The sequence below is a fragment of the Aotus nancymaae genome, unplaced genomic scaffold (assembly GCF_030222135.1).
Source record: "Aotus nancymaae isolate 86718 unplaced genomic scaffold, 86718_ANA_hifiasm-v0.15.2.pri h1tg000011l, whole genome shotgun sequence".
Classification (NCBI taxonomy): domain Eukaryota; kingdom Metazoa; phylum Chordata; class Mammalia; order Primates; family Aotidae; genus Aotus; species Aotus nancymaae.
The window spans coordinates 36184460-36212359 of NW_026988422.1; the positions used below are offsets into that span (position 1 = coordinate 36184460).

The 27900-nt window shown below is 35.0% G+C and overlaps 1 protein-coding gene and 1 pseudogene across 5 annotated transcripts in view; one reads left to right on the forward strand and one right to left on the reverse strand.

Moving 5' to 3' along the window:
* Nucleotides 1-27900, reverse strand: part of DPH6 (diphthamine biosynthesis 6) — a 339756-nt gene that overhangs the window by 92999 nt on the left and 218857 nt on the right. For 3 of the 5 annotated variants that reach the window (XR_001109403.2, XR_010342041.1, XR_001109407.3), the window contains exons 9-10: nucleotides 19499-19656; nucleotides 16610-16762 (exon numbers count right to left, since the gene is read on the reverse strand). The gene's annotated coding sequence lies outside the window, so the exon portion shown is untranslated. Of the gene's footprint in view, nucleotides 1-7278; nucleotides 7614-15858; nucleotides 15908-16609; nucleotides 16763-19498; nucleotides 19657-27900 lie in introns of those variants that run through there. The other 2 variants (XR_001109402.2, XR_001109400.2) reach the window with 2 other exon arrangements.
* On the forward strand, nucleotides 3052-4078 carry LOC135274238 (histone-lysine N-methyltransferase SETMAR-like; annotated as a pseudogene).

Genomic DNA, 27900 nt, shown 5'->3' on the forward strand with positions numbered 1-27900 from the left:
TCTACATCCCCACAGGTGGTTATATAGTGTTATCTTTGAAAATAAATGGTAGTGTTCTCTTTTTTCTATACAAAAACATAATTCATAATAATTACAAAAATACTTCTGTTTTCAAATATCAGAGGAATTTGTATATGATAAAGCTAGTTTAAAAATTATTACCAAATAGATGCCCTCCTTATGACTATTAATCCAAGTTTAGAAATTTATGTTCAATGCTTTGGGACAAGAAAGGGAAAAAAAAGACTACAGAGAGAGACAGGAATGGCATTAAGATCTGCTTTAAGTACAGTTATCTGAAATGTTCTCTTGTTTTGACTTATTCCAGAAGGAAAACTTGAAACAATGATTAAATGAGTATAAGTTACAAAGAGGCATATTTTAGCTCAACATAAGGATTTTTAAAATAGAGTTGTCCAACAGAATGGATTGTTTCAGGAAATGATGAGCTCCTTTGCTGAAGATATCCAAATTGAGACCGGATGAGCATATGCCAAGGATGCTGCAGAAAACATTTCTGCACTGTGTGGGAGGTTAGCCAACAGAAGATGATGTCTTAGGTTCCTTCCAACGCTAAATTTTATAATCATCTTATGACTATCCAAACATGAATAACTACTTTAATGATACAGACTCTGAAGCCTGGTTAAGAAAATGAAAAAGAAAAAAAAGAACATGAAAAACAAACAAACTTTACTTGGATACCAGGGAAAACAGACTATATGAAGAAGTTTCATCTTTTTTTAAATGCTGAGATAAGGAAAGCTACTATATTTTAAAAGCATATATTTTATGATGCATGCAATTATTTTATAAAATCTAGTACAAACAATTAGGCATGCATTTCCGAAGGATAAAAGAGCTGGAGAATAAGAAATTATTTGCTGAATGATTTGTATAATTATTGAATTACACAAAAGAAGAGGATAAGAAGGTAGGCAGAAAGCCAGTAAAGGACTGAGCAAGGTTTTTCCATAGTCTCACAGTTCTGTGGAAACAAAAACTGGATTTTAGAAACTTCTAAGGGAGAGGAATCCTGATTAAAAACCGCAGGATCTCAACTGAGAATCCAGGTGTCCACATACTGGAAAGGCAGAGATAAACAAGAGGCAGACTGAGTATTACAAAATCTGTAATTGAGTCCCAGAATTAAAATAATCTGCCAACACTCTATTGGCCAAACAGATCCATGGACAGAGGTAACAGTATCCAGAGTCATTATAGCTTAACAAATACAATATTTAGCATTAATAAAGAAAGGAATAACAGACATGACACAAAACAGGACAGGAGCAGGGAAAAACCCCAGACCCACAGGCGACTCATTTATTGAAATCATTTGCTGAGATTAAAAAGAACTGTATTTCCTTCTTTTGCATATAGTTAACTAGTTTTCCCAGCATCACTCATTGAAGAGTCTTTGTCTTTGAAGAAGACAAAATCTCTTGGTGCCTTTGTCAAAGACAAGTTGTCTCTAAGTGTGTGCATTCATATATGGGTTCTCTAGTTTATTCCATTGGTCTATGTGTTTGTTTTTATACTAGTACCATGCAGATTTGGTTACTATAGCTTTGTAGCAAATTTTAAAGTCAGGCTGGGTGCAGTGGTTCACACCTATAATCTTAGCACTTTGGAAGGCTGAGGTGGGTGGATCACTTGAGGTCAGGAGTTTGAGACTAGTGTGGCCAACATGGTGAAACCCCATTTCTATTAAAAATACAAAAAAATTAGCCAGGTGTGGTGGCAGGTGCCTGTAATCCCAGCTACTCAGAAGACTGAGGCAGAATTGCTTGAACCTAGGAGGCAGAGTTTGCAGTGAGCCAAGATTGCACCACTGCACTTCAGTCTGGGCTACAGAGTGAGACTCAGTTTAAAATAAATAATTTTTTTGAAATCAGGTAGTGTGATGTCTCTAGCTTTGTTCTTTTGACTCAGGATTGCTTTGGCCATTTGGAGTCTTTCGTGGTTTTATACACATTTCAGCATTTTTTTTCTATTTCTGTGACAAACATCCTTGGTTTTGGATAGGGACTACATTGAATCTGTAAATTGTTTGGGGAGTAGTGCCATTTTAACAATATTAATTCTTCCAGTCCATGACCATGGAATATATCTTTTCTTCTTTGTTTTCTCTTTAATTTATTTCATCAGTGTTTTATACTTCTTCTACGGATCTTTCAGTTCTTTGGTTAAATTGATTCCTAGGTATTATATATTATTTGAAGCAATTGTAAATGAGATTGCTTCCTTGATTTTCATCTCAGATTGTTTGTTGTTGGTGCATCTAACACTATTGATTTTTGTATGTTGATTTTGTATCCTGCAATTATTGAATTCATTTATCAGTTCTAATATTTTTTTTTTGGTGGCATCTCTAGGTTTTTCTGAAAAAAAAAAAAAAAAATCAGGTTGTGTATGCACAGGGCTATTCACACACAAAAATTGAATCAAAATTGATTTAAAACTTAAATCTAAGACCTGAAACTATGAAACTACTAGAAGAAAACATTGGAGAAAGACTCCAGGACATCTGTCTGGGCAAATATTTTTTGTGTAAAACATCAAAAGCACAGGCAATCAAAGCAAAAATGGAGCAATGGGATCACGTCAAGGTAAAAAGCTTTGGCACAGCAAAGGAAACAATCAATAGAGTGAAGAGACAACCCACAGAATGGGAGAAAATACTGCAATCTATCCATCATACAAAGGATTAATACCCAGAATATATAAGGAGCTCAAACAACTCATTAGCAAAATGAAATAAAATAAAAATGAAAAAAGTCAAATTTAAAAAATGGTTAAGAGATCTGAATAGACATTTCTCAAAAGAAGAGGTACAAATGGTCAACAAATACATGAAAAAATACTCAACATCAGTAATCAGAGAAATGTAGGTTGGTGCAAAAGTAATTGTGGTTTTTGCATTGTTGAAATTTGTCATCTGATATTGGAATAAATTTTTAAATAAATGTGGTTATGTTATAAATTATTTTAATGCATATTTCTCTTTTTTTTTGCTAATGACTTATTACTTGGTATTTATTTTAGACTATGGAAATGATGTTAGACAAAAAGCAAATCAGAGTGATTTTCTTATTAGACTTCAAAATGGGTCATAAAGCAGCAGAGACAACTCAAAACATCAACAACACATTTGGTCCAGGAATTGCTAACAAACATCTAGTGCAGTGGTGGTTTGAGAAGTTTCACAAAGGAGACAAGAGCCTTAAAGATGAGAAGCATAGTGGCCAGCCATCGGAAGTTGACAACAACCAACTGAGAGCAATCATTGAAGCCGATCTTCTTACAACTACACGAGAAGTTGCCAAAGAACTCAGTGTCGACCATTCTACAGTCATTTGTTATTTGAAGCAAATTGGAAAGGCGAAAAAGCTAGATAAATAGGTGCCTCATCAGCCAAGTGAAAAAAAAAAATCACTGTATTGAAGTGTTGCTTTCTCTTATTCTATGCAACAATAACGAACCATTTCTTGATGGGATTGTGACGTGCAACGAAAAGTGGATTTTATACCACAACTGGTGATGATCATCTTAGTGGCTGAACCGAGAAGCAGCTCCAAAGCACTTCCTACAACCAAATTTGCACCAAAAAAAGGTCACAGTCACTGTTTGGTGGTCTGCTGCTGGTCTGGTCCACCACAGCTTTCTGAATTCTGGCAAAATGACTACATCTGAGATGTATGCTCAGCAAATTGATAAGATGCACCGAAACCTGCAACACCTGCAGCCATCATTAATCAACAGAAAGAGCCCAATTCTTCATGACAATGCCCAACCACATATTGCACAACCAACTCTTCGAAAGTTGAATGAATTGGGCTACAAAGTTTTGCCTCATTTCGCATATTCACCTGACCTCTCGCCAACCAACTACCACTTCTTTAAGCATCTTGACAACTTTATGCAGGGAAAATGCTTCCACAACCAGCAGAATGCAGAAAATGCTTTCCAAGAGTTTGCTGAATCCCAAAGCACAAATTCTTACACTGTAAGAATAAATAAACTTATTTCTCATTGGCAAAAATATGTTGATTGAAATGGTTCCTATTTTGATTAATAAAGATGTGTTTGAGTATAGTAATGGTTTGAAATTCACAGTCCACAACTGCAATTATTTTTGCACCAATGAAATATTATCTCGCCCCAGGCCAAATGGTTTCTGTCAAAAAGACAGGCAGTAACAGATGCTGGTGAGGATGTGGAAAAGGGCAATCCTCATACACTGTTGGTGGGAATGTAAATTAGTAGAGTGACTATGGAGAACAGTATAGAGGTTTCTCAAAAAACTAAAAATAGAACTGCCATATGATCCAGCAATCCCACTACTGGAAGTATATTATTCAGCTGCAAAAAAGACCAAAATCCTGTCATTTGCAGCAACATGTATAGAACTGGAAGTCATTACATTAAGTTAAATAAGCCAAGCACAGAAACACAAGTAATGCATGTTCATACTTAAATGTAGCAACTAAAAAAATGGATCTTGTGAAGATAGAGAGGAGATTGGTGGTTACCGATGCCAGGAATGGTAGGGGGAAGAAAGACATGAGGATAAATTAATAGGTACAAATATACAGTTTAATAGAAGAAAGAAGACATAGTATTTGATAAATCAGTAGGGTGCCTACAGTTTACAATAATTTATTGTACACTTCAAAATAGTTAGAAGAGAATAATTCATGTTTCTAGAATTTTAAAAATAGTTAAAGTGATAGATATTCCAAGTACACAGATTTGATCTTTACAAATTATATGAATGCATTATTTACATGTACCTCAAAACTGTGTACATCTGTTATGCATCAAGAAAAATTGTTTTTAAAAAGAACTGTGATTAATATGTCAAAAATAGATGATAGGATAAAGAATTTATAGATTCCAGAGAGCTGGCTAGAATGTATAAAAAAGAAATGAAAAGCAACTTGGAACATAAAAAAATGTAATCACTGAAACTAAGAACTTAATAGGTAGGTTAAATAGAATACTGGAAGCTGAAGAGACACTTAGAGATTTAGAAGAAATGCCAGAAGGTATTTAAGCTGAAACTTGGAGACTAAAAAGAATGGAAGTACTGAAAAGATTGTAGCTATATAGGCCTGGTAAAAAGGAATATCTAATTAGAGTTCCAGAGGGAGCAGAAGAGAAAAAAATAGGACAGAACAATTGAAATAATAAAGGCAAAGTATTTTCAAAGTGAAAGACGTGCAGGCAAAGAAAACCACTCCTAGGTATTCACTGTAAAACTGATGAAAACCAAAGACAAAGAACAAAGAAAAAACCACAGAAAAGAGATTAATGGCAAAACTATACATTACCTTCAAAGGTACAGCAATAAGAACTGTGGTTGACTTCTTAATGGAAATAACAAAAGACAGACAATGAAAATATATCTTCAAGACACCAAAAGAGAACTGTCTTTCTAGAATTTTATACCCAGCAAAAAACTCTCTAGGGCTGGGCACAGTGGCTAAACCCTATAATCCCAGCTCTTTGTAAGGCTGAGGCAGGCAGATTGCTTGAGGCAAGGAGTTTGAGACAAGCCTGGGCAACATAGTGAAACCCCATCTTTACAAAAAATACAAAAAATTAGCCAGGTGTGGTGGTATGCCCATAGTCCCAACCACTTGGGAGGCTGAGGTGGGAGGATCCCTTGAGCCTCAAAGGTAGAAGTTGCAGTAATCTGAGATTTTGCCTCTGCACCACTCCAACCTGGGTGACACAGAGAGACTCTGTCAAAAAAAAAAAGAAAGAAAGAAAGGTGGGAAGGAAGGAAGGAAGGAGAGAGAGAGAGAAAGAAGAGAAAGAAAGAAAGACTCAATTCTCCAAACAAGAAGGTAAAATAAAGATATTTCCAGACTAACGAAAGCATGTAAAATTTTCACCAGCATATTCTAACTAAAATATATACTAACATGAGTTCTGCTGGTCAAAAATAATAATAATAAAAAAAGATTCTAAATGAATATATAGAAATTCAGAAGGAATGAAATATGACAGAAAGAATAAAAATGTGGGTAAATATAAATGGTTATTGATGGTAAACAACAGTAATTATGATGTCTTTTGGGAGCTAAAACATGTAGGACTAAAATAATTAACAACACAAAGGGTGGTAATAAATAAAGTTAAAATATTTTACAGACCTACCATTGTCTAAGAAGTGCAGATATCTGTAAAGTTATATTAGGTTATAATAAGTCCAGGCAATATGTTGTATTCCTTAGCACATGCAGTAAAACACAGCAAATGAATGCATAATTAATAAACCAATAAAAGGGGAACAGAATAATGAAGAATGCCTAATTAACTTAAATATTGTAAAGAAGAAAAAAAGGAGCATATAACAGGAGAGAGACAGGCAGAAAATAGAGAGTAAGTATTAACACAAATATATCAGTAAGTATATTAAAGTAATTGCTCCAATTAAAAGCCAATTATTTTCAAACTGGAATAAAAGTACAACCAGATGTTGCTTACAAGACATATTCCTTAAATATAAGGATAGAGAAAGGTTAGAAATGAAAAGGTGGAAAAAGATATACTTGGAAATATTAACCAAAAGAAAGTTGGTATAGTTATTCTATTCTTGAAGTAGAACATGTAGCAAAAGAAAATCCACCAGAAAGAGAAAATAATTCTAAATTTGATTTCACATATCTTCAAGTATCTGAAGCAAAAACTGACAGAACTTAATGGAGAAAACAAATCCATACAACCACCTCTCTCGGTTACTGATAAAGGAAAGAAAAAATTAGCAAAGGTAAGGAAAATATAAAGAACACTTTTAATAAACTTTACTTAATTGGCATATATATAACACTGCACATAATGATTAAAGAATACATGTTCTTTACAAGTGCATATAAATCATTTACCAAAATTGATTGTGTGCTAGGACATAAAGAAAACAATGAATTTAAGGAAACTAAAATCAGCCTCAATGAATTTAAAGAAACTAAAATCATATGAAGTACCTTCTTTGATGACTATTTAATTAAGCTAGAAATCAATAAATAAAAACAACAAATATCTTTGCTTCATAACCTAAACTAAGACTATAACACAGAAGAACTACTAGAAGTCTTCCACTGCAGAAACTGATCCAGGAATCATTTTCACATTTAAAACTATACTATAAAATAAATTTTTATTTATTTTCAGTTAATTACCAAAAAATCTGTGTATTATATGTTTGGAATAGCTTTTTCTAGATGAAATCATATGTAAATATATTTTATGGGATTTTTATATAGGATTGTAATCAAAGTCTTGCATTTTGAAGTTGTCAATATACATACTTGAGATCACGAATACATTTTTATTTATAAACTTTGTCATTGAAAAACAGCCAATTGGTCAACTTACTTCACATACTTAGTTGCCACAAAAACAAAAAAACCTTAAATAAGTCTAACCTTCATAGACTAACTATACTGTCCAGTGCCAGCAGCTGCCTAGTAAGAAATACTCTGAATCTGCAGGATTGTTTTAGGTGGACACAGACCATCCCCAATCTTCAGGTCACTCTGGTGGACAAGGCAATCTAATGAGAAAAGTACTTCTTCTGGCAACATGGTTTCTAGGTATACACTCTGAAAAATAAACCAAACATAAAATAAAAAGGTAAAATAAAAAAACCTCAAGGTAATGAATGTGAAACGCTCTTCCCTCAAATCTTAAGATAATATGTATCCTTAATGTAGATGCTGGAAAACTTTTTTTTTACATATTAAGATCATATTGTCTGGTTCAAGGTGACCAACTGAACTTATGTCTCATCCTTTTCCAAATTCTCCTAAAGTGACAGTAGAAAGTAAATCTAAAAATATATTCTTAGAGGCTGAGTGTGGTGGCTCACACCTGTAATCCCAGCACTCTGGGAGGCTGAGGCAGATGGATCACCTGAGGCCAGGAGTTCAAGACCAGGCTGGCCGACATGGAGAAACCCCATCTCTACTAAAAATACAAAAATTAGTCAGGTATGTTGGTTCATGCCTATAATCCCAGTTACTCAGGAGGCTGAGGCACAAGAATTGCTTGAACATGGGAGGTAGAGGTTGTAGTGAGCTGAGATCAGCCACTGTACTCCAGTCTGGGTGACACAGTGAGACTCCATTTCAAGAAATACACACATACACACACACACACACACACACAGACAAACACACACACACACATAATAGATATAACAAAAATATATTTTTAGAAATGCTGCAAAGTTAGAGGCGTACCAACATACAAGAACAGTAGGAATTTCTGGAAAATATAAAGCCTGATTGGTAAAGAAAGACTGAAAAAGAATTACAAGGCTGAGAATTTGCAAAACCCAAAAAGGAAAAGAAAGAATATAAAGCATGACAAATTCTTACACTCTTTTTGTGTTTGCTGTTTTACATGGAGCTATGTGAAAATTAGTCTGTCCAACCTTTCAGATCACTAAACTGATCTTTAGTTTCTTCTTTCTACTTTTCAGCCCAATTACGGATTTTTAAAAAATCACTAATTATTTCATTTTCACAGCTTTTTTCCCCAGATATATTATTTGCTTGAATGTCACTAAAAATATTAAGTAAAATAATTTTGAAATTTCATTATTCCTCAACTTAATTTTGCTTTCCCAAAGGATATATTATTTTGTTTATTAGTTTGATGCCTCTTTGTCTGGTTCTTACATTGTTAGCTGGAATATATTCCAAACGAAAATGTTCACCTGGCTCCAAGGTTATAGATGTAGAACATGGATTCTGGATACACTGTCAGCCTGGCTTGTAGGGGCTGGGTATCTTTTGCATATATATGCTTCCTTCTCTTTTGGGGCCTATAAGTCAGGGGAGATTCTACCCAATCAAAGGCTCCTTTGGGAATCTCCCACATCAGATTTAGATTTCTGTATTTGTGGCTTTATCCCAAATATAAGAAAGTCAACTGCTTTTGCAAGCAGAGTACTGGTGCAATTGTTTTACTACCCTATAATTAAATAGCTGGCTATCCAGATGTAGCCTATTCCTTCTAGTTCCCTGCAGTCTTTAATCTTGGGCTTATTTTCAAGGTTCCTTTTGTTTTGCAGCATCTTTTCCTTCTCTATGGAGCTGCAGAGTCAACTTCGTTGTAACTGGCCATCCACCTTATCCTATTTCTTTTATACCTTCCAAAAACTCACACTGCTGATGGCACTTTTCCCTGCTTTCTAAAGTTGCTAAGTTTTATTATTATTTTATATTTCTTCTGTCATTTCAATGGAATTTTGGTAGGGAGAAAAAATAAAAGCTTTCAAAATAGTTTTCTGAACCCCGACCTTCTCTCTGAAGGGTCTCCCTAAATTCCACGGGTATGGGTGGAGTCAGCTGGTCATCAGAAATACAAAAGTCTGAACAAAAAACCTCAAAAGGCCAATCTTAGGTTCTCTAATTGTGATGTTATCTACAGGAGCAACTGGGGAAGTCACAAATCTCGTGACCTCTGGCCCCATGATGACCTCTGAGCAGTAAAGGGTTATAGAAACTGTGCCTACATTTTAGCAGAGTTCAGTTTCCTTCCATAATCCTAATCTTGTGGTCTTTCGTTAGTTTTACAAAGGCAGTTTAGCTTTGGAGAGGGCTACCACCACCCTTGCTTTAAGGTTAAACTAAAAACTAAATTCCTTCCATGGTTAGCTTGGCCTATGCCAAGGACAGAGTGAAAACAGCCAGCTTGTAAGGCTAGAAGCAAGATGGAGTCAACTATGTCATATTTCTCATAATTTTGCAAAGGTGGTTTCAAAAGAGGCCAGGCACAACAGAATACATAGGAGTAAATACCAAATATTTTCATCTATATAGAGTTCAAAAACAAACAAAACTAATTATCTATGGTGTTAATTGTGAGAACTGCCATTACTTTCTGCAAAGAGGGGAGCAATAGTGAATACGAAGGGCACAAAGCAGAAGGGAGGACTTCTGTCGTTTTGATAATGTTTTATTTCTTGACTTGGGTAATAGTAACACAGGTGTAATCACTTTGTAAAAACTCATTAAGCTGTATTCTTGATTTGTGCTCTTTTCTCTGTGGTAATACTTCAATAAGAAGGTAAGCAAAAAAGCAGTTTCATAGATTTTCAAAAAGATGTCCTCCTAGTATTATTTCATTCATCTAGAGGTAACCATGGATAGACACATTTCTTCCCACTTCTCAGTTTGTACTGCCACTGTAATTGCCTGATGGGTTCATTCTGCCCACTGCATAGACAAAATCAATTCACTGAGACTTTGGCTTGCAGTAGAGAAAGAGTTTAATTGATGGGAGCCTGGTCTACCCAGGTGAACTGAAAGTTATCACTCAAATAAGTCTCCCCAAAGACTCAGAGGTTAGGGTTTTTATGGAGAATTTAGTGGGCAGGGGGGCTAGGAAATGAGTATTGCTGATTAGTTGGGGATGAAATCCAAGCCGCGTGGAAAACAGTTCCCATGCACTGAGTCTACCTCTAGGTGGGGATGCAGGACCAGTTGAATCATGAGTCATGGGTCCAGGTGGGGCCAGTCTGAAAATACCTTAAAAACCAATCTTAGCTTCTACATAGTGATGTTATCTATAGGAATAATTGGGAAAGTCACAAATCTTGTGACCTCTGGCCACATGAATCTTGATCAGTAAGGGATTATAGACACCACGCCTACATTTTAGCCACATTGAAGCCCTTCCCATACTCCTATTCTTACTTACAAGGGAGGTTTTTGGTCTCTGAGCAAGGAGCGGGTTAGATTAGGGAGAGACTATTATCATACTTGCTTTAAACTATAAACTAAATTCCTCCCAAAGTTAGCTTGGTCTTTGCCTAGGAATGACTAAGGACGGCTTGGAGGTCAGACGCAAAATGGAGTCAACTATGTTAGATTTATTTTACTATCATAATTTTGCAAAGGCAGCTTCACAACCATATTCTAATAATTTTTGGTCACGTCATATATATTATTTACAATTTTCTTTCCTTGTCCTTTCTGTATCACTACATTTCTCTTTTACTTTGGAGTTGTAGAGTATAACCCTGAGAGCATCTAAGAAGTTTTGGGTGTGAGCTTTAATCTGAATAATCATGTATTTTTAAAACTAAGGACACTTTTCTTCTATTTTCAAAAATTATTTCCCTACTACCAGATATTTATGTCCTATTTATTTGAAAGTATGATCTCCTTAAATTTTCCTCTATATCTCTTAAGTTTTCTCCCATGTTTTCCAAACTGTTCTGTATTCTGGGACATTTCCTGGATTAGTAGGGAACTACTAGATCGTCAGCTTGTTCTTATATTCTGAACTCTTTTATATGCCTCTGAACATCATGTTTATCTCAGGATAGACCTACTTGATTGAAGGAATCCCCCCCAAAAATAGGAAAATTCTCTTCAGTTTTCAGAAGGAACTTAATGCCTTTGAACAGAATTTTTAACATTTTCATTCAAATATTATGTTACTTAAACAACAAATGAAAGAATAAAAGAAAAATAATGAAGACAATGCTCACGATGACTTTGAGATGGATTTTAATCCTTTTCTTCTAAAGTCTTATATGGTGGAGACATAAAGTAATTAAATTGGATTTTTTAAAACGAGGTCAAATTCTGAACATGGCATGAAAAAACTATTTAAGGATGATGTTATTATGGTATAAGAGGCTTTAGACATCACATTGCTATGAATGTCTTTAAGTCAGCTTTCTTATAGAAAATTTTGGTTTTATGTCTGGCTTTACACATTTTTGGTTTTGTTTCAATGAACATATTTATGGGACTACAGCCAAGGGAGTGTGCCATTTGGGAAAGGAGGAGAAAACATTTTGTTTCATTTTATTTTTTTTCTTAAAGTATTTTTATTTACAGAGTGAACACAGGATGCCATCAAACTTCAAAATCTGAACAGTAGAGGTGACTTTGTCAATATCACTTTGCTCCCAAAGTCAGTAGCTTTCCAAAACAGTGCAGTTGCCAGCTGACCTTTTTAGTTACTGCCACATTTAGATACTTTAATAAAAGTCTGTTGTTCACTTTGTGCTGTATCATTTCATCTTTATGTATTGTTTGCCCAAGGAGAATTCATTTAAAAGTAAGGATTGATGTTCTAAAGTTATTCTACCATCAAATTGCTTTAACAGTACAGGGAATTATTTTCACAATTATGAATAAAACAACTAAATGCAGCACAAGAATTCATCCAATATATATTTGCTAAGCATCAGTACTGACGAACCATTGCTATCAGAATTGTCAGAAATAATTTTAAAACCTTTGACAAATTTCTACACTTAAATTTCTCATTTAAAATTTCATAGCTAAATAGCTTGAGAAAAGTACATAATATATAATCCTTCAATAACAGAGTTATAATATAGGTATTTTGCTGACCTATAGAGAAGCCATATTGCAAAAAGGTTAAAGCAGAGGCATCAAAGCCAGTGTGCTTGAGTGTATCCCACCACTGGCTTGCTATGTAAATTTGACCTGGTTAACTTCTAAATGCCTCAGCTTCATCATCTGTAAAATGAGGATAATAACAGTACATAAATTAGGGTTGTAGTGAGGATAAATGAGTTAATACAGTGCCCAGTATATGGTAACATCAAACAAAATTTAGCTGATTCCTCACCCTTTATAATGGGGACAACAGAGCAATAGAGAATATCTGAACATGCTCTATCAGTAGAGATATAAATGTATTGCATAAAGTCATAAGGCATCTTTCAAAAGAATTACAAATAGAAATTGCTAACTGTAGGAGTAGGAAGACTGGGAGGGAAAGATAGATCCTATTTTTCTTAAACTCAACAAAAATAAGATGAAGAATATAATACAGATAAGTGCCTCAATTACTTAGATACAAAACAGCTCCTTCCTTCCACTGTGCCTTATAATGTTGTTACTTATGTTGTTCTCAGTCCTTTCTAGCAGTTCCCTTTATGACTTCTAACATTTCCTCTCCCAGGTCTCCCAAAGACAGCTCTTATGTTTGGAGCACGCACTCAAGACCAGGAGATAAAAAACTGTCACTGAAACTGAGAACATACATTGCAGATAGCAGGAATCAGGAATCAAGGTGTTTATCCATAAATATAAACTAATAGTCAATAATTACCAAAACTGAAGGAAAACCAATGCAGGTATAAAAAAGAGGCATAAGGCATCAAACTCAACAAACAAAAAATTTTTACCTTTTAGGAAACTGGATTAATATGGAAAACAAAAGAAAATTATTATAATTAGTATCAGATAAATTAGGGAAGATGTGTCTGTCTTAACAAACTTGCTGCTATGAAAGTGAAATAATTCTAAGTTTAAATAAAACAAAATCTTAGTACTTTGGGTGAACAGCCAAAAGAACAGATATAAACATCAGCTTATTGTGCTGGAAGATAGAGCTATAGAAATTTTATATAACCCAGTGCAAAAATCACAAAACAATGGAAAAAAATACAGGAGTTTGTTACATTTAGTGCCCTTGATTTCACTTTTTTGGATTTGTAGGTTCCTTAGCACCACATGCAATTGAGCATTTACTGTTCAGATTTTGAAGTTTGACATTTTCCCCTAATTGGTTTATATGTTTAATACATTTCTAATCTAAATTCCAGCTGGGTTTTCTTTTTTTTTGGTAAAACTGACAAACTGAATTTAAAATGTTCATGAAAATGCAAAGGGTTAAAAAAACCCAACATAATTCTAATGAACAAAGCTGGAGGATTTATTCTATTAAATAACTAGACTTACTTAAAAGCTACTATAATTCAGACGTTGTGGTACTAGAACAAAAATAGACAAATAGACAAACAGGAACAGATCAAAGAGTGTGGAAAAGGGACATAGTTGTATGAATACTGAATTTATGAGAAAGGTTAACACTGCAAAGTCCCGGAGAAAGAATTATCCTTTCCATCAATCATGCTGATTCCATTGTACGTACACGTGGGAAACATAAAATCTAAACCTAACCTCACTCCGTACACAAAAATCAACTGGGGGTGAAGGAGGGAGGAAACTGTAGAACTAAATTTGGAAGGTAAACAATAAACTTTCTAGAAGATATCATAATATTTCTTCATGGCCTTAAACTTGTAAATGTTTTCTTAAAAAGGACATTGAAAGCACTAACCATAAGGGAAAAATAATAAACTGTATTGCACTAAATTGACAAATTCTGCCCAAAAAAGATACCATTAAGACAGTGAAAAGTCAAACAATGGAATGGGAAAAGATACTTGCAACAAAAATTTTTGACAAAGGTCTCGTATCTAGAATATATAAAGAAATAATGTAAATCAACAAAAAGGACAGATAACACAAAAGAAATATAGACAAGACACTTAAACAGGCACTTTACAAAGAGGGTGTCAAAATGGCTGATAACTATATGGAAAGAAGTTCAATCTCATTAGTAATTAGGGAAATGCAAATTAATATCAACACAAGATACCACAATATACCAATCAGAATAGACAAAGTTTAAAAAACCCCAACAGTACCAACTGTTGACAAGGATGTGGAACAAAAACAATCCACTGCTGATGGAAGTGGAAATTGGCACTATGAGTTTAGAAAACTGTCAAGTGTTTTCTGAACTTGAACATGTGTATACTTACTCTATGTCTCGCCTTTACTTTTTTATTGTATTCTCTCCTCTAACATTGAATTTTTTCATGTCCACACATAAAAATAGCATAAACATATCATCATTTTTCTTGAAAACCGTCAAAACTGATTTCTATTTGTCAAATACAAAATATAACTACCTATTACAGCTCAATTGCCTTTGAAATTTTTGTATATGGAAATACTAAATTACATACATAATTAATAAATCATTTTTTATGTTTAGTTTCTTTTGAAATTGGTCAAATAATCCTTTAAAATTTAAAACTAATTTTTTTTTTTTTGAGAGACAGGGTCTTTCTCTCTTGCCTGGGCTGGATGCAGAGGTGCAAACTTGATTCACTGCAGCCTTGACCTCCTGGTTCAAGCGATCCTCTTACCTCAGCCTCCTGAGTAGCAGGGACCACAGGCATGCAATACCACGCCCAGCTAATTAACAAATTTTTTTTTTTGTAGAGATGAGATCTTGCAATATTGCCCAAACTGGTCTCAAACTTCTGGGTTCAAGCAACCCTCCCACCTTAGCCTCCAAAAGTTCTGTGATTACAGGCATGAGCCACCATGCCTGGCATGCAAGTAGTCTTGTAAGTGACAAAATACTTGTGTTTTATGTAGTATTCAATAAATACTAAGTTCCTTCAGGATGTCAGAATTTTTACATCTCTGTCCCTACTTCACTAAGAACTTACATTCTAGCTGTGGATCACAGACAGTAAGAAAAACTAAAGTAAAATATATCCCATGTTAGACAGGGATGAGTGTAAAGAGACATTTCAGGCAAGGAACCAGCAGAAGAAGTATCAGAGTGAGTGTGTGGCATTCATAGAGTAGCCAGGAAAGACCTTGCTGAGAAGGTGACATGTAAGAGGCATGAAGAAGTGAGCCATGCCAGTATTTGGGAGAAGAACTACATGTGCAAAGGCCCTATAAAATGCCACAAATTTCCATATAAGGAAGCTGCCTTAATCATTCAAATCTTGTATTCTGCAATCTATACTGGTTACATTATGTGTAATGTTGCAAGCTTTTGCAGCATATTAAACATTTTAGTTCTTGCTTAGCAGTTGTAGTTTAGTTTGTAAATGCTTCCTAAATTCAACTTTCTATAACCAAATATAATTTTTCTACACCAAAAGTACCGACTAAAAATTCTAGAAAAGGTTCTTTAAACAATGGTGAGTGTGTGAAGTGAAAGGAGACATGTTCCAGTCCCATCTTTGCTGCTTACTTGTTTTGAGACTTTGGTCTCTAATTTCTCCAGGCCTTGGTTTCCTCATCTAGGAAATAAGACAGTTGGGTTGATTCAGGGGTTTTAAGCCCATGCTTTGTTAGATAAATAGAATATTCTGAGTAACTTTAGACTGATCAGTCCCTCTCTAGTTTGACTCTCTACCTCACCATATCAAAACTTACCAACTTGTACCATGACCACTTCACTCCTTAGTTATTTGCTTAACTCCTAATCAAATACATTGCAAACCCACCAGCTATAACAGCTAAATGCTATGTCTGTACCTTGTTTATTTAAACTCCTCTACAACGTAAGAGCTTTTCTGTTTAGTTCTCTCATCTTCACTGCAACATGAAACATCAAAATGTCCATGCACTTGGACAAAGTTAGGCAAACATATATATATATATAAATTAATGAGCTCCACATTTCCTTTGTGACAAGGTACAGGCTATCATAGCTGGGCAGAAATATACTCAGGACAGTTCATAAGCAGCTGTCTTTTTATGTAGTTAGGGAGGTAAGGTGGTTCAAAGAGTCTTCATGGAATAAAAGTACAATTTTATGAACAGTCCATAAAATTTTTTTTTCCAACAGAAAATCTCAATCTTAATCTACAACACGAATTGAAAATAAATTGTAAGCTCTTTGAAGGTAGGACCTATTTCTTAGTTATGTTTGTATCTCAATGGTACAACATAGTACTGTGCATAATACATGCTCAATATATGCTTATAAGTTGACTTACCTTAATAATTTTCTGCTTTCTTTTTTGCCACTATTTTCAGGTCCTCTGTGTCATCATTCTCTCTCTTGCTCCTTTAAATGATATTAATTATCCCTAACAGGCACCATTTTTCTCCTTCTTTCTGCCATCTTCACCTGGTAACCCCTTTGACACCTGGAATGCAAAAATCTGAGTTAGGGGCATTTCTTTCTCTTTCCCTTTCTCTTTCTTTCTCTCTCTCTCTCTCCGTCTCCCCTCTACTTTGTATAATTACATGTATTTTTCCCCACTAGACTCTAAACGTTGTGAATACAGAAAATGTCCATTTTATTCTCTGTAATAAATCCAGCAACTAGCACAGTACTTGACACAGAGCAGGTACTTAAAAAGTATTGCTAAATGAATGTTATGGAAAGACGATATGGCTGACCAAAAGAAGAAAAGGTGATAAGAGAACAAGGTGCTAAGAGGAAATAAAGACTCGAATTATTTATCAAGAAAGATAATGTGAAGTTATATAAAACTAAAGAAGAATGCTTGTAAGTCACAATTTTTAATACTGAGTTTTTTTAGTGCATTGTTCCAAATAGGTAGGAAAACAATGTCATTAGTCCAAACAACGATATTTCCTTTAGGGTCAGTGTATTAGTCTGTTTTCATGCTGCTGATAAAGACATACCTGAGACTGGGCAATTTACAAAAGAAATAAATAAAGAGGTTTAATTAGATTTACAGTTCCATGTGGCTGGGGAAGCCTCTGAATAATGGCAGAAGGCAAGGAAGAGCAAGTCACATCTTATATGGATGGCAGCAAGCAAAGAGAGAATGAGGAAGATGCAAAAGCGGAAACCCCTGATAAAACCATCAGATCTCATGAGCCTTATTCACTATCACGAGAACAGTATGGGGGAAACTGCCCCCATGATTCTCCCACTGGGCCCTTCCCACAACATGTGGGAATTATGGGAGTACAATTCAAGATGAGATTTGGGTGGAGGCACAGAGCCAAACCATATCAGTCAATAAAAGATATTAGAAAATACAGACTCATGGTTACTGAGGTACACTTAACCATAGTAATCTATAATACCAGATAATTACAATATATATTAGCTATTATTAACACTCAAAATGTATTGATTTCTAAGATTATTATACACAAATGCTTTCTGGTAACAGCAGATAGCATTTGTATATATATATAGAATGCAGAGAAATAGAGTTGTAAATGAAAGTGGTGTCAGTTTTCAATAAATTAATAAAAGACGAGCATTCTCCATAAAGTATCTGCATTGAGGCAACTTATTTTCATTTTAATATTTTTAAGAAATAATATTCTAATAATATTATTTCATTTTAATATTATTAGAATTTGTGAAATTCTAAATACCTGAATTTCTAAATTGAGATTTCTAAATTCCTTTGACAAAATTTATCTTCTTTGGGGGTAACTAAATCAATTAACCTTGCAAAGGGAAGGTTAAAGGGACTTCTGTATGCTACATTCTCACAGCATGAAAGAGAACAGGCAGAGAAGCCTGAGTGAACTGCTGGTAGGGTTCAAGGAAAGGCTCATACAAGCGGATGATCAGTTCTGTTCTTGCTAAAATTTGGCAAAGAAATACATTGTGGTTTCTTCAGATGACAGCATCATAATTCACTTAGTTCTCCCCTACCTTTTCACAAAAAGGCCAAAACCCCACAGGAAATGGGAGCACTGACATTTTCTATCCAGGATCAAAAACTATTTGCCAGAAATTGAAAACAATATAGCTGAAACAGTAAATACACAGTAATGTGTTGAAAGAAATAGGCTGCTGAACTGATCAGTGACATGATCCATCATTTCTATTTTAACTTCTGATGGATAGAAAGGTAAAAAAAAAAAAAAAATATATATATATATATATATACCCCCCCCCCCACACACACACCACACACACACACACATATATGTATATATGTGTTTGGATTGGCAGATTTCCATGAAATATAATGAAAACCAAACAAAAATTAGAGAATCTTTTTGCATCAATTTACAGATTATGCCCCAAAGATTTACACTAAACACTGTTTTAATGACAAGTTTGATTAAATATTTCTAGCTGATTTCCAGGCAGTTAAAAGCTAGCTTAAGGGCCATCTAGAAGGCATGATTTCTTTGCTTTCTACAAAATGCTAAAGCTTCTTTATCATTCCATATTCAGCCATGAACTCAGCTGCACAAGCCAAATGTAAAGATTTTATGGGCCAATCTATCATGTGAATTCGTGAACAAGAATACAAGCCTACTCATGCAGACACTAAGAGTGATTTCCATTTTTATGAATGAAAAAGAACCCTGCATAAACATTCTTTATTTAAAGTTTTAAATGAAGAAAGATGCAAAACAAAATGGAAGCATTTTGCTTTATATGTCAATATCTTGTAAGAGGGGCAAAGGAAGGAATCTGGCTCACATGATTCCCAAGACAGCAATATCTCCTTTGCATTAAGAACATAAATGAGATTTATGGCCACTGACCTAATCTTAGATGCCAAAATGTACAGCAGGAACAGCTTTCTGAAAAACTTAATTTAAAATTATGGTGTTAACAAAAGCACTTTAGGAAGCAGACAACCTACCCAGCATACATACACATATGCATCTGAGACCTGACTATAGAAAGGAGCATGGTTATTTGCATAAAGCTTTAGAATACATTTCTGACACACTTCGTATCCACAGGTTTTACTTTTTCTCTCTACAACCTTGATGCTTTTGAATCTCTAAATAAATACATAGCACCAGACAATGCTAATCATTAAACATCATTTAATGCCACACATTTATAGATTCAGGTTTTGGGAAGAAGAAAAATAAATAAACCTGTTAATTTCTTTTCTGATTTTTAAAGGTGGTTTTCTTACCTATTAAATGCTAACTAAATCAGCACCTTGGAGAAAAGAAAAGGCTTAAGCAGCTGCATGTAACATGCTTTCTCCAATGAATGAGAGAAACGAGGCTCAGATGCTGCTAGTTCACTGGTAACTGCTGGAAGGTTTTCTTGAATACACTGGTTTTTGACCTTGAAGAGTAAGACAGTACAAAGAAAACAGTAAATGAAACCTATAATGACAGATGTCAAATAAACACTTTCCTAATATAGTCCCATAAAACAGAATTCCTGGAAAAAATAACATCCTGCAGAATAAAATGTCAAGTTAAGGAAATATGTTCCTTCCTTTATCACTGCGTTTTAACAAGTGAGGTATGCATATTAGAGAATATAAACATACAGTAACAAATGCTCTTTAAATGATCTCAAAGTTCAAGAGTCTCTACTTTAAAATATAGATTTGAAGCATTTAAATGTACATTTCAGGAATACATAAATCTATCATCTCTCTGAAACAGATAAATCATGCCACTACATAACATGGACAAAGGGCTAAAAAGATGTTTACAGTGCCATTAATAATTTGAAATTAAAATGCAGGATTCAAAAGAACACTGGGTGCCATAAGTTATTGAAATATTTAATTCTAAATTCCTGTATTTGTTTGGTTTGTCCCAGAAGAGAGTCTAACATTCGAAGGTGGATGTTGGTAATTTTTTTGGAAGATGAATCCCAGGAAGCAGAATGAGGAGAATGAAATAGGGAAGGAAAAGTCAATAATGCTATTGAGTTGTTTAATGATCTGTGCAGCCAAGGATCAATTCTACTGGGGATTTTCTGAGGAACTCTGTAGAATGTGCCCTAAAATTGTTCCTCTGAAGGATGTCAGGCTGGTGCCTTTATTCTCAATATCCTGTCTGGTCTTCCTTACTGAGGGTTGTTGCAGGTGGTGGCAAGTCCCTCACCCTTCCAGTCTTCCCTGACACAAGAGCTGAGTGAGCGCCTCTGGCTTCAGAGAAAGCCCTGAGGCAGAAGGATGGAGAAATGCACTGCTGGATCTTTTGGTAGAGCACTGTCAGTGTGCCCAAAACTGTTTGGCACCACTGTAGTTATGACCAGAGACAGGACAACAGTATATGATGGGAGTACCAAAATCCTGTGCCCCAGATGCCAAGTTAGCTACAAAAATTTTCACTCCATTACTTTGAATCAGCTCCTAAGATGGAAATTCGTAAGACATTTCATAAAGTTTTTGTATTCTATTCCTAAATTTTAAAATATCAGAAAATAATTTATAAAAATAATTCACATATTCATATAACCAATACAATTTCATTTCCAATTAACATATTTTTGATGTGTGAGTGTGTGTGGGTTTTCAGAAGAAATTAATGAAAAAACTAGGCAAAAGTATAAATTTGTAAGTTAAAAAAGGAGCCATTGATGCTAAAGGAGAGAAAGAGTATTTATGACAACCCATTTTCACATTGTGTCTGCACTACAAAATGATTTAAATGGAAAGTAATATAATTTGATCAGTTCTATGCCTTTTTATCTCAATAAAGAACAATCTGGCTTGGATTAATTTCACATTTTTCAACTGGTTGTTTCAGCATCATGAACACATTGTCTTAAACGTACTTTTTAAAAGGTCATATATCATAGCAGTTAAAATTGCTCAGGCCTTGGGGTCAGATGCTTATGTTTGAATTCCCATTCTACAACTTACCAGGTGTGCAAAATGGTGACAAGGACAGCACTTAGTAATATTCAATAATTGGTAATTTAGGATTAAATTATGTAATATATATGGAGCCCTCGAAAGAGTGTCTATCTCAAAGTAGATGCTCAGTACTATTAGTGATGATAATTACTGCTAATGTTACTGTGAAGTTAGAAAGAAGTCATAATAAGTTTGTAATTGTATATGCATGCACATAAAATTACACTACCAAGCAATAAAGGAGAAAAAGAAAATAAAATATACGCTATTTTGTAGAAGGGGAGTCAATGATTTCCAGATGGGAGGTGAAGTTTCATTTTGGTCTTCTTCTTTTGTTAAAGAAAGGATGTTATCCTCATTTCAGTTCACTTCAAATGAGCAGTTATCCATACACAGCTTGTGTGAGGATGTCAAATGAGAAGGAAAAAGATTAGTGAGCAGAATAAGAAATGGGGAATGAGGAAGGTAAGAAAAAGCTGAAATTGAATAAGTGCAATTTACATTTAGTGAAACTAAAACATAAAAAAGTGAGCAGTTTATCTATTAATAAAAAAGACCAATATCTGAGAATGGCAAATAGATTGATATTGGTGACGCAATGTGGCCAATGACTATGTAAAATAACAGAAGTCACAATGTAATGATATGAATACTTGGTATCTTGCATTCATGCAAAGGAGCAAAAGTATTATACTATAAAAGGCATAGAGTAAGGCTATGAATTGCTCAAAGAAAAGGGAAAAATATCATATAGCTATTATAGGAAGAAAAGGCGAAGTAAAAAAGCATCATTTAAAATACTCGAGTAGGAAAATGGTTGATCATTTTCTAATGTCAAGGCCATCATTAGAAAGTAATAGGCTAGCATCATTAATAAATGAGTCCAATTACATAAATTAGTTAATAAATAACCTTGTCCAAGACAGGCCAAAGTGATATACATGATGAAACTTAAAGCACTGAGCATACCTGTAAGAAATTAAACTTACATTCACTCTGGGTTAAATTTGTTATTACATACTACACTGTGGGTGGGAGTGTAAATGAGGTCAACCATTGTGGAAGACAGTGTGATGATTCCTCAAAGACCTAGAGGCAGAAATACCATTTGACCCAGCAATCCCATTACTGAATATATACCCAAAGGAATATAAATTGTTCTATTATAAAGATATTATGCATGCATAGGTTCATTGCAGCACTAGTCACAATAGCAAAGACATGGAATCAATCTAAATGCCCATCAATGATAGACTGGATAAAGAAAATGTGGTACATGTACACCATGGAATACTATGCAGCCATAAGGAAGAATAAGATCTCATCCTTTGCAGGGACATGGATGGAGTTGGAAGCCATTATCCAGCAAACAAATATAGGAACAGAAAACCAAACATGCATCTAAATTCTATAGTGATCTAATAGGCACCAAACAAGCCATGGATGTCCATTTTGAATTTTTCAAAGTTCTCTAAATTTGTATTTAAAAGTGGAAAAGGGAAGGATACTTAAAAAAGTGAGCAGTTTATCTATTAATAAAAAAGAACAATATCTGAGACTGATTCAATTAATTTATGTAATTTCCTAATAGTAATGTTAGGAAATTAAGATTCTGCTAATTTCAGGTCGAAAAGAAATATTTTTTTGTAAAGATAAAAATGATCTAAAGATACCTTAAAGAGCAACTTGCATCAATTAATTCTAATACTCTTTAATTTCTAATTAAGTTTGATTTAAAATAGGTACATACACATAAAATACAGCTTGAAGATAAACTTTTATGATAGCAAAATAAAGTACATTTTCTTCTAGTTTTTCAAAGTCATTTCTTTTTTTCTTCAACTTTTATTTTAAGTTCAGGGGTACATGTGCAGGATGTGCAGGTTTGTTAAATAGGAAAATGTGTGCCATGGTGGTTTGCTGCAAAGATGATCCCATCACCTAGGTATTAAGTGCAGCATCCATCAGTTATTATTCCTAATGCTCTTCCTACCCCTACTCCATGCCCCCAATGGGTCCCAGTGTTTGTTGATTCCCACTATGTATCCATGTGTTCTCATCACTCAGCTCCCACTTACAAGTGAGAACATGTAGTGTTTGGTTTTCTGTTCCTATGTTAGTTTGCTGGGGATAATGGTTTCCAGCTCCATCCATGTCCCTGCAAAAGGCAAGATCTTGTTCTTTTTTTATGGCTACATGGTATTCCATGGTGTATATGTACCACATTTTCTTTATCCAGTCTATCACTGAGGGGCACTTAGGCTGATTCCACGTCTTTGCTATTGTGAATTTTGCTGCAATGAACCTATGCATTCACGTATCTTTATAATAGAATAATTAATATTCCTTTGGGTATATACTCAGTAATGGGATTGCTGGGTTAAATGGTATTTCTGCTTCTAGGTCTTAGAGAAATTGTCATACTGTCTTCCACGATGGTTGACCTAATTTACACTCCCACCCACAGTTTAAAAGCATTCCTTTTTCTCTTGTTTTTTGACTTTTTAATAATAACCATTCTGACTGGCATAAGATGGTATCTCCTCGTGGTTTTAATTTGCATTTCTTTAATGATCAATGATGTTGAGGTTTTTTACATAAGTTTGTTGGCTGCATGTATGCCTTCTTTTGAGAAGCGTCTGTTCATGTCCTTTGCCCACTTTTTAATGGTTTTTTTTCTTGTAAATTTGTTTAAGTTCCTTGTAGACTCTGGATATTAGATCTTTGTCAAACGAATAGACTGCAAAAATTTTCTCCCATTCTGTAGGCTGTCTGTTTACTTTGTTGATAGCTTTGTTTTTTTCTGTGCTCTTTAGTTTAATTAGATCCCATTTGTCAATTTTTGCTTTTGTTGCAATTGCTTTTGGCATCTCTTTCACGAAATCTTTGCCTGTACCCATGTTCTGAATGATACTGCCTAGGTTTTCTTAAAGTTTTGGGTTTTGCATTTAAGTCTTTAATCCATCTTGAGTTAATTTTTGTACATGGTGTAAGGAATGGGTCCAGTTTCAATTTTTTGTATATGGCTAGCCAGTTCTCCCAGCATCATTTATTAAAAAGGGAACGCTTTCTCCATTGCTTGTTTTTGATAAAGATCAGATGGTTGTAGGTGTGCAATCTTATTTCTGAGTTCTCTATTCAGTTCCACTGGTCTATATGTCTGTTCTTGTACCAGTTCCATGCTGTTTTGGTTACTGTAGTCTTGTAGTATTGTTGGAAGTTGGATAGCACAATGCCTCCAGCTTTGTTCATTTTGCTTATGATTGTCTTGGCTATTTGGGCTCTTTTTTGGTTCCATATAGTTTTTTAAATAGTTTCTTCTAATTCTATGAATAATGGCAATGGTAGTTTAATGGGAATAGCATTGAATCTATAAATTACTTTGGGTAGTATGGCCACTTTCATGATATTGATTCCTCCTATCCACGAGTATGGAATGTTTTTCCATTTGTGTTCTCTCTGATTTCTTTGAGCAGTATTTTGTAGTTCATCTTAAAGAGATTCTTCACTTCCCTTGTTAGCTGTATTCCTAGGTATTTTCTTCTTTTTGTATCAATTGTGAACGGGAGTTGATTCATGATTTAGCTCTCTGCTTGCCTGTTGTTGGTGTAGAGGAATGTTAGCAATTTTTGCACAGTGCTTTTATATCCTAAGACTTTGCTGAAGTTGCTTATCAGCTTAAGAAGCTTTTGGGCTGAGATGATGGGGTTTTCTAGATATAGGATTATGTCATCTGAAAACAAAGATCATTTGACTTCTTCTCTCCCTATTTGAATACCCTTTATTTATTTCTCTTACCTGATTTCTCTGGCCGGAACATTCAATACTATGTTGAACAGGAGTGGTAAGAGAGGGCATCCTTGTGTTATGCTGGTTTTTAAAGGGAATGCTTCCAGCTTTTGCTCATTCAATATGATATTGGTTGTGGATTTGTCATATATGGCTCTTATGATTTTGAGGTATGTTCCTTTAATATCAAGTTTATTGAGTTTTCAACACGAAGAGGTGCTGAATTTTACTGAAGGCCCTTTGTGCACCTATTGAGATAATCATGTGGTTTTGTCTTCAGTTCTGTTTATGTGATGAATCACATTTACTGATTTGCACATGTTGAATCAGCCTTGCATCCCAGGATGAAGCCAATTTGATCATGGTGGATAAACTTCTGATGTGCGGCTGGATTTGGTTTGCCAGTACTTCACTGAGGATTTTTGCATTGATGTTCATCAAGGATATCGGCCTGAGGTTTTTGTTGTTGTTGTATCTCTGCCAGGTTTTGGTATTAGGATTGTAGGGGGCACACGGCAACATATTCAAGCTTATGTACATGGCATCTGAGGTTGGGGTATGGAAAAATATTGAGGCACTGTGTATATTATTTGTGCATGGGAATGAAATTCCTTGACCCTGAAAACAGGACAGGGAGTGGAGTGTGTGGTGTGATAAGGAACGCTGAAAACAGCCTCCTGAGAATGCAGTTTGAGTGTTTACAAGGTCACAGGTGCCTCAGTAACCCACCTCAAATGACCATCTAGTGGATATTTGTAGTTAATACAAGCCCTTTTAATAAATACTTGGTGGATGGATGCTGGGGCGGACTCTCTCAGAAGAGTTACCTCCTAGTCCTGCTCAGCTGGAATTGTCTGAGTACTTTATGCTGGGTGTTCACTGCAAGCTATAAGCTCTGCGAGGATGATGCTGGTCTCACGGAATGAATTAGAAGGGAATCCCTCCTTTTCAATTTTTTGGAATGGTTTCAACAGAAATGGTACCAGCTCTTCTTTGTACCTGTGGTAGAATTCAGCTTTGAATCCATCTGGTAGGCTACGTATTACTGCTTTAATTTCATAACTCATTATTGGTCTATTAAGAGATTCAGTTTCTTCCTGGTTCAGTTTTGGAAGCATGTATGTGTCCAGGAACTTATCCATTTCTTCTAGATTTTCTAGTTTATGTCCATAGAGGTATTTATATTATTCTCTGATGGTCATTTGTATTTCTGTGGGGTGAGTGGTGATATCCCCCTTATTTCTGATTTTGTTTATTTCATTCTTCTTTTCTTCTTTGTTAGTCTAGCTAATGGTCTATCTATTTTATTAATTTAGGAAAAAAAACCACATCTCCTAGATTCACTGATTTTTTTCCAAGGGTTTTTTGTGTCTCTATCTCCTTCAGTTCAGCTCCAATTTTAGTTATTTCTTGCCTTCTGTTATCTCTGGGGTCTGTTTGCTCTTAATTCTCTTGTTCTTTTTGTTGTGATGTTAGGTTGTTAATTTGAGATCTTTCTAGCTTTTCAATGTAGGCATTTAGTGCTATAATATAAGTTTCCCTTTTAACACTGTTTTAGCTGCATCCCAGAGATTATGATACATTGTCTCTTTGTTCTCACTAGTTTCAAAGAACTTCTTGATTTCTGCCTGAATTTCGTTATTATTATTATTATTATTTGAGATGGTGTCTCTCTCTGTTGTCCAGGCTAGAGTGCAGTGGCATGATCTCGACTCACTGCAACCTCTGCCTCCTGTATTCAAGCAATCCTCCTGCCTCAGCCTCCCAAGTAGCTGGGATTACAGGCATGTGCCACCATGCCTGGCTAATTTTTGTGTTTTTAGTAGAGATGGGGTTTTGTCATGTTGACCAGGCTGGTCTTGAACTCCTGACCTAAGGTGAGCTGCCTGCCTTGGCCTCCCAAAGTACTAGGATTACAGGTGTGAGCCACTGTGCCTGGCCTAATTTCGTTACTTATCCAAGAGTCATTCAGGAGCAGGGTGTTCAACTGACATGTAGTTGTGTGGTTTTGAGTAAATTTCCTAATCCTGAGTTCTAATTTGATTGCGCTGTGGTCTGAGAGACTATGACTTCAGTTATTTTGCATTTGCTGAGGAAAGTTTTACTTTTGATTATGTGATTAACTTTAGAGTAAGTGTTGTGTGGCGGTAACATGTATATTCTGTTGTTTTTAGGTGAAGGGTTCTGTAGCTATCTATCAAGTTCACTTAGTCCAGAGCAGAGTTCAGGTCCTGAATATCTTTGTTAGTTTTCTGTCTCAATGATCTGTCTAATATTGTCAGTGGGGTGTTAAAGTCTTCCACTATTATTGTGTGGGAGCCTGTCTCTTTGAAGTTCTCTAATAACTGACTTTATGAATCTGGATGTTCCTGTGTTGGGTGCATATATATTTAGGACAGTTCAGATTTTCTTGTTGAATCAAACCCTTTACCATTATGTAATGCCCTTCTTTTTCTTTTTTGATCTTTGTTGGTTTAAAGTCTGTTTTGTTAGAAACTAAGCTTGCAACCCCTAATTTTTTCTGTTTTCCATTTGCTTGGTAAATTTTCCTCCATTCCTTTATTTTGAGCTTATTTGTGTTTTTGCAGGTGAAATGGATCTCTTGAAGACAGCATATTGATGGGTCCTGGCTGTTTGTCCAGCTTGCCATTCTGTGTCTTCTAATTGGGGTATTTAGCCCATTTACATTTAAGGTTAGTATTGTTATGCATGAATTTGATCCTGTCATCATGATGCTAGCTGGCTATTTTGCAGACTTGTTTATGTGGTTGCTTCACAGTGTCACTGGTCTGTGTACTTCAGTGTGTTTTGTAGTGGCTAGTAACAGTTTTTTCTTTCCATATTTAGTGTATCCTTCAGGAGCTCTTGCAAGGCAAGCCTGGTGGTAACGAATTCCCTCAGCATGTGCTTGTGTGAAAAGG